Source organism: Camellia sinensis, chromosome 1 (assembly GCF_055761805.1).
Source record: "Camellia sinensis isolate YWXY chromosome 1, ASM5576180v1, whole genome shotgun sequence".
NCBI lineage: Eukaryota > Viridiplantae > Streptophyta > Magnoliopsida > Ericales > Theaceae > Camellia > Camellia sinensis.
This window is the reverse complement of record NC_138961.1, coordinates 17,903,082-17,916,832: the sequence shown is the minus strand read 5'-3', so window position 1 is coordinate 17,916,832 and position 13,751 is coordinate 17,903,082. Positions and strand designations below refer to the sequence as shown.

Genomic DNA, 13,751 nt, shown 5'->3' with positions numbered 1-13,751 from the left:
TAAAAATTTTACTAACAAATTTTTTTTTTCAATTAATTTTTTTTTCAATTAATTTTTTTTCCAATTAATTTTTTTTTTCAATGAATTTTTTTCCAACTAATACTAACCGATGGGGCAATTGGTAATGCTACTTTAAACCTTAGGGAGAGGACTGTAATTTCTAAACTGTGAGGGGTGTCAATATAATTTACCCAGTGAAGGCAAAATTGGTATTTAAAAAAATTAAATTGCTGCAGGAAATCTGTAATGAAATTTTCAATCTTAGGGAGGGAGATGTAATTTTTAAAAGGTGAGAGAAGAATTGTAATAAACATAAATCTCAGGAGTATCAGTGTAATTTACCCAAATTTTTATTAAATGTCTCATATAAAAGTGAGACTTATATTATGTAAATCTTATGTGAGTCACACACTCATATAAAATATTTAATAAAAATTTTAAAAAAATTTGTTAACAACTCTAACATTACTATGTTAAAATGCAATGTTCTGACTGTGGTGGACCTCTGCTACCTGACTAGTGCCAACAGCACTATTATTGAGATGGTACCAACAACACTATTATTATGAATTAATAAAAAAAGGAAAATGCTATGGACCCCAAACAAATTACCAAATTTTCTACTAAATCTCTCACATGGGTATGGGATCCACACAAATCAAATGTGTGTGGGTCCCACACCCATGTGAGAGATTTGGTAGAAAATTTGGTAATTTATTTGGGGTCCCTAGCATAACTCATAAAAAAAACAGCCCTATTACTGACTGTAGTAAAACCGAACCGAATTTTCTAAATCGTGTTTCGTGCGCATCTTCCTCGTCAACATCACGCTATTCAGTATGAGATTAATAATTTCAAAATAATTCATCTATTAAATTTGAGTTTGTTTGAATCATTTAAATTTGTACATCTCAATCGATCATTTAGACAATAAATATATTCCTTATCAATTACGATTGTCATCTTTATCAATCACAGTTGTCACCCTTATCGTCAAATGACTGACCAGACGATTGGCATGCACAAAATCGAACGATTCAAACAAGCCAAAATTCAATGAATGTAATATTGCTTAGAGATTCATAATTTGGATTTCAAAATTTATCCACAATGATGCGGTAAAAGAGATAGGCCCTGCACAATTAAGTATATAACAAATCAAAATTGACATATATCCTACCACATCATTATGGATCAAATTGTAGGAGGCTTTTTGTGAACCTTAAACATTTTCTTTATTTTTTGCTTCTGAGGCATACTGATGTGGTGTTCAGTGGCGGAGCCATAAAATTAAATTAGAGGGGACACTTATTAATTACAATATCAAAACTTTTTACAAAAATGTTTCACGCAAGTTTTTACGATTGATTTCGAGAAATATCAGAAAAATAATGTTATTTGTAACTAGTGTATTATGGATAATACAAAAAAAAAAAAATATGGATATAAGTCTTAAAATAAATTATATAATGATAAAAAAAATTTTATACAAAATTTGATTAAAAACTCAATATAATGGTAATACTACGTCATTATTGATATGTGATATCATCAACTAATAGTACATAAACATATATAGAGTGAACCTCATATGTTAAATGTAAATAACAATCCAATAAATTCCATATCTTTATAGTGGGATTATTTATACTTGCATGTCAATAATAATGACATTACCGTTACATTAAAAAATTTTCATAGATAATACGATTTATAGTAGTCTCTTCATTTTCAATTAAAATAACCATTATTGTTCTTGTAATTTTTAGAATGTAATTGACATTTCACTCTAATAATATTTTTGTAATTTTTTTATTTAAAATATTTTCTTTATGTTTGCAAAATTTTTTTAAAAAAAATCTCAAAATCCAAGGGGACACGTGACTCTCCTAACTCCCTCTGCCATTGGTGGTGTTCCAACTTTGTTTTTATTTTCGAAACAGTGAGACCTACCATCTTTTTGTGTATTTTTAGAAAACAATTGAGCCTCCGTTTGGGAAGTGGGTTGGCTTTTTGACTTTTTGACTTTTTTGGCTATTTTAGCCTGGGCTAAAAAGTTTGGTTTGGGAAGGGTTTTTTGGCTTTTTGGCTTTTTTAATTTTTTTTGTGAGAGAAGAGTGTAATGATTATGGGTTGGATTTGATGTTTTGTTTGTTGTGGCTAAAATAGACTGTTTTGTCTTTTGTGGCTATTTTAGCCCCAACCCAACTTGCCAAACACCACCTGAATATTTATCCTTCAACAAATGGTGTAAAATAATATTCCAAAATCACTCAATAATTTCTCCGAAGTTGGACCAGGACGGTAGTTGATCCCATTTATTACACAAATATAATGCATTCGTACATAAAAATCCCATTAGAAAGATATGTCGGTACGCAATAAATTAATATTTTTTAGTTTAAAAAACAAAAAAACATCTTGTAATATAAATGCATGGAATAATACTATTCATTTCATAATTGGACCAATACAACATTAATTTAATTTTGACAACACAATCATAATATCCAAAAAATTCAATAAAATTTTCTAGGACAGTAGGATTTTCCCGATGCAGGGCCGGCTCAAGAGGGAAGCCGATGAAGCACCTACTTTAGGCCGCTGTTTTAATAAAGGCCTCATTTTGAAATAAGGTCTCATACAGACAACTAGAAAAAAAAAAAAAAAAACCAAAAGAACTAGGTTTCAGTAGCTTTTTTCAAATTATAAAGAAGTTACAGTGGCTTTACCGACAAAAGAAAGGAAAAAGGCTCCATATAGCCGACAAAAAATAAAAGCCAAAAAAGAGGTTATATATTGTCGGATGGATTTTATTATTATTTATTATTTTTTTATGTATACTCAAACAACAAATGTTATATGCATATGTAGAATTCATTATATTTTAAAAATTATGACAAAAAATATACACGACATTTTTTGTATTTTTTATTGTGAACCCTACATGTACACGTGTTTCTTGTTTGATATTGAAATCTATTTAACCACAAATATATTTTTTCTTGGGTTCAAATAAATTGGGGGTCATTTGTGTTTGTCTAAAACTCTACATTCAAAACCCAACACTATTTTTAAATTATGATTTGGATTAAAATTTATAATTAAATAAAATTTTAAAATAAAATTCAAAATTATTTTCAAAACTCCTCTCTTCTCTTTTTTATTTTATTATTATTATTAATCAATTAATCAATCACTTTTTCTCTCTCATCTCTCCTCTCACATTCTTTCACATTTTATACACCAATCAATCAAAAAAAATAAAAAAATAAATACAAATCATCCCCAAATTATTTTTAAAACTCATAACCAAACAATTTTTTTTTTTTTTTCCAAATTATGATTTAAAAATTTAAAACTCAAAATATAACTATACACCCAAATCAAAATTCTAAAACTAAATCAAAGGGACCCAGTGATTTACTATTTCAATATGCTCTCAACTAAAAAACATATTAAAAATAAATAAATAAATAAAAAACTTTGAACTTTCGCTTTACACATGGGTTGAGCCGGCGCTGTCCACATGCATATATATCATTGAGTGCATCAACATTCACCACGACAAAAAGCCTCACCAAAGAGAAAGAGATCATGGATTCAAAAAAGAGCAAAATGAATGTCCTAATGCTACCATGGTTAGCCCAAGGTCACATCACTCCCTTCCTAGAGCTTGCCAAGAAACTCACAAACAAAAACTTCCACATATATTTCTGTTCTACACCAATCAATCTCATATCCATCAAGAAAAGAATCACAGACAAGTACTCTCTCTCCATTGAACTTGTAGAAATCCACCTTCCATCCTTGCCTGAGCTCCCTCCTCACTACCACACCACCAATGGCCCCCCCATCCATCTCAATTCCACTCTCAAAACAGCCTTTGAGATGGCAAGCACAAGCTTCTCCACCATCCTCAACACACTAAGCCCAGATCTTGTAATTTATGACGTCAGCCCCTCATGGGCACAATCCACTGCCTTGTCGTTTGATATTCCCGCAGTCCAGCTCATGATTACCGGAGCCACGGTGGTTTCTTTTGGCCAACATATGATTAAGCACTGTGGCAGTGTTGAATTCCCATTTCCGGCAATTAAGCTGCAGGGATTCCATGAAACGCAGTTTCGCCACTTTGTTGAGACTGTTGTAAAAGAATACAATGACAAACAAGTTGCCTCTGTAAATGATCAACCATCTTGCAACTTTATGTTGTACAACACTTTTAGAGAGCTTGAAGGTAAATACATTGATTATCTACCGGTTATAGGTGAGAAGAAGGTTGTCCCTGTTGGTCCACTTGTTCAAGGCATTGATGATGATGAAAATGAGCACTCTGAGATCATACAATGGCTTGACAACAAGGGTGAGTACTCCACTTTGTTTGTTTCTTTTGGGAGTGAGTATTTTATGTCCAAGGAAGAGATTGAAGAGATAGCTCATGGGTTAGAGCTTAGCATGGTTAATTTCATATGGGTTGTTAGGTTTCCTGAGGTAGAGAAAGTTGAGCTTGAAGAAGCACTTCCTAAGGGGTTTATTGACAGGGTAGGAGAGAGAGGACTGGTTGTGGAGGGTTGGGCTCCACAGGCAAGAATTCTAACCCATTCAAGCACTGGTGGATTTGTGAGTCACTGTGGATGGAATTCAGTATTGGAAAGCCTAAAGTTTGGGGTTCCAATGGTAGCCATACCCATGCAATATGAGCAGCCGTTGAATGCTAAACTAGTGGAGGAGGTTGGTGTGGCTGCGGAGGTCAACAGAGACATCAATGGAAGACTCAACAGAGAAGAGATAGCACAGGTAATAAGGAAGGTTGTGGTGGAGAAAAGTGGAGAGGACATAAGGATTAAAGCGAGAATTTTTGGGGATAAAATAAGAATGAAAGGAGATGAAGAGATAGACGAGGCAGTAGAAGTGTTGCTGCAGCTTTGTAAGGATGTGAAGTTGCTCAAAAATTAGTAGAGCAATTTTATTGAAATATTTAAGTGGGTTGAAAAAGTTTTTTTATTTTTTATTTTTATTTTTATTTTTATTGGGTCGTATGGTATACAAACTGATCCTTGATTAGGTTGTATACGAGTAGAAGATCAACAAATATTGTTTTCGATCATGTTGTGCTTGTATTGGACTTGGTTGCTCTTTTTTTTATCTACATTTACCGCTTCACTATCATTGGTGTAATTGTTTCATCTTTTTAATGTAGTATTGACACATGAGGTGGTATACTAAATATGGTATAAAAGTTGTTAAGTGAAGCATTACTCTAATAAAATGAAATACAAAAAAAAGAAAAAAGAAAAGAAAAGAAAAGATAAATGTTAGAAATACACAATTTTAGATACAAATTCACTCATAATAATGTGCCAAGAGAGTTAGGTTCTATATGATTGAATGTATAACAAATCAAAAGTTGATAGTTATTATACTACATTGTGAGTTTCAAACAATTTCTACATTGACATCACTTTAAATTTAAAGAAAATATAATGAGCTTACAAATTTGACATAATTATATTAGATTGCATTAAAGTTGTAATTAACATAACTTAATGTCCTTTTCATCAAAAATTATTTAGTCATATAAGTGAAAAAATAATATTGTAATATCTTTTATATTATTTATTTATTTTTTATATTTAGACACTATCTATATTACTTTTGGTATTTTTATTTTACTAAAAGAGATAGATATATAATTGTGGAAGGCAAAAAAGGAGTCAACATAAGGCAAGATTGGAATTCCTGGGTTGGTAGAGGGAAAGCAGCATCGCTAACAAAGTGGAAAGTCAGCCTATGATAGTTTGAGTCTGGCCTGATAGCCCAAGACCAGACTAGGCCAGGGAAGTTTTAGGACAGAAGATAGGTGGAAGAAAATGCCCTCAAGAAGGGCGCAGACCCAGTCAACCCACATTTCTTTATTTTAGGTTCAAGCAACTCCTAGAAATCCGCATCTAGTGGAGCACAATCCCTAACGAAAAGGGGCTGACATGAGGAGTGGGGAGAAGCCTAACAGTTAACAACAGTTAGTAGGAACAAGCTATAAAAGAGGAAGCAATCAGCACAATGGAGATATGCAAAAACTTCTACCTGAACCTCACTAAGATAATCCTACACCTTCGTCATTGACTTAGGCATCAGAGGGTTCCCAAGCTGCTCCAGCTGTCCTTTTTTACCTTTATCCAAGTGTTTTTCAAGTCAGGAATCGGGTTATCTCCGTCGTGTCACCACCGCAGCCTAAGTTGTTTGATTTTTACCCACCACAATTTGGCACTGTTTCTGGGAATTTTACAGCCAAAAGCCTAGTTTCACTTGCTGAGATTCTAGATTATCCATGGCGGTGAAAGATGCCAACCTATTTATTAAGGATGAACATGATGGAAACCTCTCCCCAAGCCAATGAAGGTTCCCTTTGAATGTCGGAACATGATAGGAACGACGCAAAGAAGAAAAGAGAAACTTATTCGCCATTGAAAACTCAGAGAGCAACAATTAGGAGCAAGAGTTGGCCAGCCGTGATTGAACCATAGGTGACATGAACTAGCAACTTAAGGAGCTTGCTGACCAAGTCAGAACCTTGAAGCAAGACCAGAATCAAGCACTGGTGCCTTGAGGGAAAAATGAGGCACCCCCTAAGGAGGCAGTCACAACGATCTAAGGAGAGGACGTGGACTGAGGCAAACCCGAGACCCGCACTAACTCGTAGGGTTGGCGAAACCAATCACATGGCGAGTAGTTTACCCCGATCTAAAGGGCAACGCTAGACCTTTTCCAAACGAAAGGAATATCAAACAAAGGATTACGCCTGTTCAGACGACGTAAGATCCTTTTCTACATAAAAGGGAAGTAGCATGAGGGAAACATCTAAGGAGGTCAGGTCCAGCCCAGAGTTCCGACTTCCCTATAGAGGACATAAGGGAATTTATTAACACCCAAAGGCAGGAAAGGACAGCCCAGGACCAGACCAGACCAGACTAGAACCGACAGCACTCTAGATCACTCGTGGAAATATCAAGATAGAACAACCCATGTCATGACCCAAACCCACCCCTATGGATTAGAGTCAAAACCGGTCAGTAATCATGAGATTACCTGTGGCCTCAGTCAGAAATCAAATCATATTTAATAATAAGGGGTCAAATTGCGGAAGCAAAATTTGCAAAGATTGTCTAATGAGCTGTGCATACATGGCTCAGCCAACACATTCTCATATATGTAATAACTCACACTATAAAAACATCCATATTAAGTATGTATTGCATAAGTCCAGGATCATTCAAAAGTCAATATTAACAAAAACCAAGGTCATACACAGGGTTGGTCATATGTGACCACAAAAGAACAAAAGGAAAAGCAAAACAAAAGTAATGGCTTTTACGTGAGGCGACTTTGGTTGACTCCTCAAAACTTGGTTTCTTATTGCTTACTAAGGCTGGGGCTGGACATCTCGTTGCTCACCTGCATACATATAAATAAGGAGTGAACTAACGTTCAGTGAATAATACCAAAGTAAAGGAGTTCATGAATGCGATTTGTTAAATCATAAGTTATAAACTAAACTTGTTGATCGATATCAACACATAACGACCTTAGATCCAACACATCAGCTGACATATCCTTATTCATATACCAAACAACCTCCGGTCCAACTCGTATTTGCAAAAACGACCTTCGGTCCAATATATGCAAAACGACCTTGTGTCCATCATATGTAAGACTACCTTGGATCCAATTCATGTACAGAACAACCTTAGGTCCAACCAATCCATATTCACGTTTGTACGTACTCATAATCCATGATCATGTTCACATTTGCCTTTGCGTTCAAAACGACCTTAAGTCCAATCATTTTTTTATTTGAAACGGCCTTTACCCATTTCACAGTTATACAAAACGGTCTTAGGCCCATTTTATATCCTCTTCAAGCAAACTGAATGGCCTTGGGCCCATTTCATAATCAGATATCAATACTTCACATATTTCATCATGAACCAAGCGGATATAATTCTCATTCACAATATCAAATCAGAAGTTTAGAAACTTACCACACAGGTAACATTTAGAAAATAATATATGCACAAATTATATTTACTAAGATATTACTCACAGTGTTCCGGTGCTTGATTCGTCCTTGCACTTGACCCTATATAAATCATAACACATTGGGTCATAATACAATTCAATCCGTTCTTTAGTTTGCTTAATGTTCTTAGGCTTCTTTTGTGTCTTTTAATTCATTTAGGATGCTCAATGTGTGCCTAAGAATACTCAGAAATAGAAGAGAATAGAAATTGGAACATATTACAGCTTTTCAAAAATTTCTAAAACAGGGCACCTTGCTCAAGCGCAACTTTGGTCGCTCGAACGGTCTGTAAGCCTCTGTAAAAGTATTGGTTGCATGAATTTTACGCTTGAGCAAAACTTATGTCGCTCGAGCGACAAGCCATAAGAAATAGGGTTCACTTGAGCGCAAGGTTTACCACTCGAGCTGCTGTGCAATTCTCTAAAAAACTTTTGGGAGCTTGATTTTTACACTCGAGTGACGTTTTCCTTGCTCGAGCGGACAAGTCAAATTCTGGAATTTCCAGAACTATGTTTGAAGTTCAAATACACCTTCAAAGGTCCAATTTCATGCTAAACTCACTCAAACATGCAAGAACACTCCCAAGTACATATATTTGAAGATGACTTCAACCATAGTTCAAAATTCTATGGATTCATCAAACTCTGAACCGAAAACTTTAGATAATTATAGTTCATGTTCTTTATCATGTATTTATAAGCTTCAAGGCTTTCAAAACTCAACAATTCATGCATGCATTTATTAAACACCCCTTAATTTAACATGATTATTAAGGTTTATGCTCAAACATGAGAAATCATTATGAATCCAAGCATGCATGTCTAGATTGATCTCAAATTCATCCATTTAAGCTTAATTCATGTAACTAACTTCATATATGCCTTGAATTCACTTAATAACAAACTCTTACTCAAGAATTAAGAGTTAATTACTCACTTAGGAGCTTCAATCTTCCAAATTCTTGCTAGTGCTTGAGTTAGTCTTCTCAATCTTCAAGCTTTTAGCTTAATTCTTCAAATTTGCCTTCACTCTCTCTTTAGAACCGTCTCTCTCTCTCTCTCTCTCTCTCTCTATATATATATATATATATTCTTCTCATTAGATTTTGAGCTCATTTAATGAGCTTAAGCACAATTGGCTTCTATTTATACACTTCCTGTGGAGGAGTAGGTTTGGAAATACTCTAGGATCCTGAAAGACGTCCCTGATCCTCTGATTGCCACCTGAAAAAGGGATTAACACTCCGGTTGGGGATGCTGGAATTAGCACTCTGACGGACAAGTTAGTATAGGTCTCTTGTTTACTTGAGTCTTAAGTTTCTTGGGTTGTTCTCACATACCTTTCTTTGGTTGATGTTCCTATATTTATATTCTCTTTTAGGCCCCAGGATCAGGCCCACTCTTAATCCATCGCGTGATTGTTCATTCGGCCTCTTCTGTCGTATGCCAATTCACACTCGACTTTTTGTTCAACTGGTTCTATGGCCGATTAGTCTATTCGGCTTCGGAATCATACAGGACGGAGCCGAATATAATATATATCCTGAGCTTCTAAGTGCGTATTCGGATTTTGTGCATCTACCGATATTTGGCTCCCACAATTGCCCCCCAAACATCCTACTAACACCAGTTAGTCAGCGTGTTTGGTTTCGAACTTGAAAAGTCAAAACAAAAATTCGGCGGTTAACCTCATTCCAACATAAGTGTCAGAACGCATACGCTTTTTGGTCATCATTACAATTTCCTGCCTCTTCGTACGCTTTCTTCATTTAATGCGATTTAAAACTTTGTCCCTTCAAATATATGTTTTTTGAATACTCAAAGTTTCTGGTTCGCCTTTCAGTATAACACCTATATTTCATGATCTCTGCAACTTCCTCCCGTTTCTCATTGTCTTCTCCGCTTCTTGTAATTTCTCTTCTCCTCCATGTTGAATCCCATTTCCTTGTTTTTTTTTTAGTTTAGCATACTCCCTAAACTGGCTAGAATGGCCAAACATTTGAAAGCCCTTCTTTCTGTGGATCGAGTTTCTAGTTTTCGATGCCATTTTGCCATTCCTGATGACGTCCACCTGTCAGTCGTGGTAGAGAGCACACTTGATATGAAGAAGACTGATGAGAGTATAATAATATTTCTTCTCCTATCAATTGCTGAGGGCAGAGTCCGTTTCCCCATTCACCCATTTTTAAGGGCCGTCCTTCGTCATTGGGGTCTAATCCCTTTCTAACCTAATGTAAATTTTTACCGAATCATAATGAGAATTGTAGAGTTGAACTGACGCCTTAGGATCAATCTTGGTATCCCTGCCATTCAGCATTGCTATGCCTTGGCCAAATTTTCTAGCCGGCAAGGGCACTACTTTCTCAGGGCCAAGGACACCGACCATCATTTGGTGACTATGCTTGCCAGCTTTGGCAAGCGAGTCGACGATGTCATGGTCGTTGTCCGAGGCAACTAGGAATTTGGCGAGGGCAAAGATCGCCTAGATCCTGTGCCTCGACAAAAGGGCGAACCAGGTGGCCGTATAGTTTCTTACATGTATTTGCTATATATTTACTTAGCTTTCCTTCTATGCACTTAATCATTTTATTTATGCAGGCAATGATTTGAAGAAAGTTTTGGTTTTGGCCGACGACGCTGTGTTTGCGAAAATCAAAATCGCACTCCAGTTCTTTGGCCGTCCAAACCTCTAGAAGTAAGGGAGGGCAGCCTATATACTTCTCAGATACGAGCCGACTTACGCAACCTTTTCGGCTGCAGACAACATTCCGATTCCGAGGGGTGAACAACAGTTCACGGCTCTTATTTTCCTCAACTTCAAAAACCTCAGGCAGATTAGTTTGGAAGCTTCTGATTTGGAGCAGGCAGAAGAACAAGTAGTCGAAGAAGTCGCTGAACAGCCGAATCAGTCCACTTTGGAAGCCGAAGAAGTTGACGAGGCTTTGAACTTGGCTTTTGAAGAAGCTGGCCTTAATCAATCCAACCCTCCATCCACTTCAGGCCGAGGGCACATCTCATTTGAAGATATTTTTACCGACTCAGGGGACCTTCCCAGCGCGTACCCTGAGAACATGGCTGGGGAGTCGCTCACACAGCTGGCCAAGAAGAAAAATGCCGAACGGATGGCCGCCCGGAAGAGGACAGAGACCAACCGATCTGAACCTTTCCCTATTGCCGTGGCTGAGTCTTCTCCGCCGGATACTGAGACGGAGCAGGTTGAAACAGCTCAGGTCGAAACGGCTGAGACGAAGCAAATAATTGAACAGTTGGATTAGGAGGCTGAGCAGAGGGAGGAAAAGCCTCCCACCGAGCGCGAAACCGACCCTGAGGAAATACTTACTGATAAACGGCTGCGCTTGGAGAAGTCGGACTCGGTTGTGCCGTTCATTGTCCAACCAAGGATAAAGAACATGTCGATTGCGTCCGATGCGTCGACTCTGAAAGATTTAGCTGTGGCCTTGAGCATGGCTTCCTCAATTTCCCTGCCGATTGACAGAGTGACTTTTCGGGTGGAGCCAGATTTGCTGTCAATAGCATTAGCCGCTCAATCGGTCGTATTAGTACGTGACTTGATCCTTACCTACAGTCTTCTGCCTATATATTTTTTATTTTTATTATTTATTATTATTATTTTTTTTAACTCTAATTCCTTATTTTGCAGACAGAAGGCAAGATAGCCGAGATCGGCCGTCGTCAACATGATGCTATTGAACAGATCAGCTTTCTAAAAATCAAAAATGAAAATGAGAAGAGCAAGGTTGTGGAAGCCTCTCAAAGGGCTGAGTCCGAGGCGGCGAGAGCAGCAGAGGAGCATGCAAGAGCCGACGCCGAGGCAAAAAAGGTGAATAGTTCTGACCAACTCAGGTTGGCTACTGAAGAGAGGGCAAACGCGAGTGAAGACGTGCTCAAGTTAGCCAAGGAGGTGATTTCCAAACTAGAAGCCAATTTGGAAGAGTCGAAGAAGGCAAAGGAAATAGCCGACTCTGAGATTTCCAAAGCGTTCCAAGCTGGGAAAGACACCGCCTTAGAGAACTATGTGGAGGAAGTCCCCAAATTCGAGAATCAGGGCTTCAAACACGGCTGGCTCAAAGCCCTCACTGCCGCTAATGTGACATTGGCGCAGCCGATTCCATACAAGCAGGTAGACGTTGAGTCGCTGGAGTCTGACCCTGAAGATTAACTAGGGTGACATTTTGATTTTTGTTAGGCATCTTCCATGCATAGTTTTTGTAGATTTTTGTTTATTTACTTCGGTTAGAGGTTAAATGTTGGGTAATTTTCATGTGTAAAATGACTATTATCTGTACTCAATTTATTAATGAAAATTTCCTTTGCTTTTCTATCTGTTGTATGTGCTAGTTAACAATCTAAGTAAATTAAACATCCGATTAACTATCTGCCAATTAGATAGCTGCGTATCTTTTCAGCTTAGCCAAATAAATTAATGAATATGCCCTTGCCCCAACTAATGAATGAACTAGAACACCAAAAATAGGTGGTTCATGAATTGGCTGAGGTACATGGAATTATCGGCACAAGGCCTTGAAATTTGGCCGATTAGATTAATGAATCTTTAGCCGCTAAGATTAACGAATCTTCCCTTGCCCCAGTTAATGAACTGGAATGCTGAATATCAGTGGTTCATGAATTGGCAAGCACATGAAATTATAGGTGCAAGGCCTTGAAATTCGACCGATCAGATTAACGAATCTCCCCTTGCCCCAGTTATGGAATGAACTGGAACGCCGAACATTGATGGTTCATGGAATGGTTGGGGCACATGAACTTATCGGCGCAAGGCCTTGAAATATGGCCCATTAGATTAACGAATCTGCCTTTGTCCCAGTTAAGGAATGAACTGGAACGCCGAATATCGGTGGTTCATGGAATGGCTGGGGCACATGAACTTATCGGCGCAAGGCCTTGAATGCGAGCATTGATGAGATCGCCTCTGGAGTGCTGCCCCCGTAATTAATAAATGGGGCGAGTGTTGCGTGCGCGGAGGTGCCAGTGTTGCGTTCAAATCTAACAAATTAGGAGAGGAAAAAAAAAGCAGTGTGGACGACTGTGGATAGCAAGAAGACTATTCTTTAACAGTAGAGAGGAAGGTAGGACACTGGCGGAACTGGATGCAGAGATGAATCGAGGTGGCGAGCCTACGCACATGGGGAGTAGGACGTTGAGGGAGCGTGAGAAGCGCCATTCCCCACGTCACCGAAGTAGGTCACCCAGAAAGGAAAAACAGCAACGAGGTAACTCCTCTCGCTCGAGAGGTGAAACCAGTGCGACACCGCGCCCGTTGAGTTTTTCGATTTTTGTTGGGAACAAACCGATGACAGAAGCAGATTCTATCATCCGCTACCCAAATGTAGCAGTCGAGTTCACTCAACAAAATTTTTCGCCAGAAGTTCAGCAGTCCATGGTCAGCCGGGCTGATTATCAAGTTTTTCGGGAGGGCGTTCATGGAGCAGTAAAGGGTTTGTATACCTCCTATGAAATCAGCATGTGTCTTCATGCCGCGGGAAGAGAGATAGAGCGAAGGGATGCTCACATTCAGAGCTTGCAAACCCACGTGGAGAAGGCCGAAAATGAGCTGAAGAAAGCTAACACCTCTGAGACTCATTCGACGAGTCAAGTGAATCCGATTGTCGCGGAGCAAGTAAATCGCTGAA

At 37.9% G+C, this 13,751-nt stretch overlaps 1 pseudogene across 1 annotated transcript; it reads left to right on the top strand.

Annotated features, from left to right (window-relative positions):
- The first annotated feature begins 3,556 nt into the window (after positions 1 to 3,556).
- On the top strand, positions 3,557 to 5,172 carry LOC145791921 (UDP-glucosyltransferase 29 pseudogene; annotated as a pseudogene). The gene has a single exon (XR_014331208.1). The product of XR_014331208.1 is annotated as a UDP-glucosyltransferase 29 pseudogene (transcript).
- Positions 5,173 to 13,751: the final 8,579 nt, after the last annotated feature.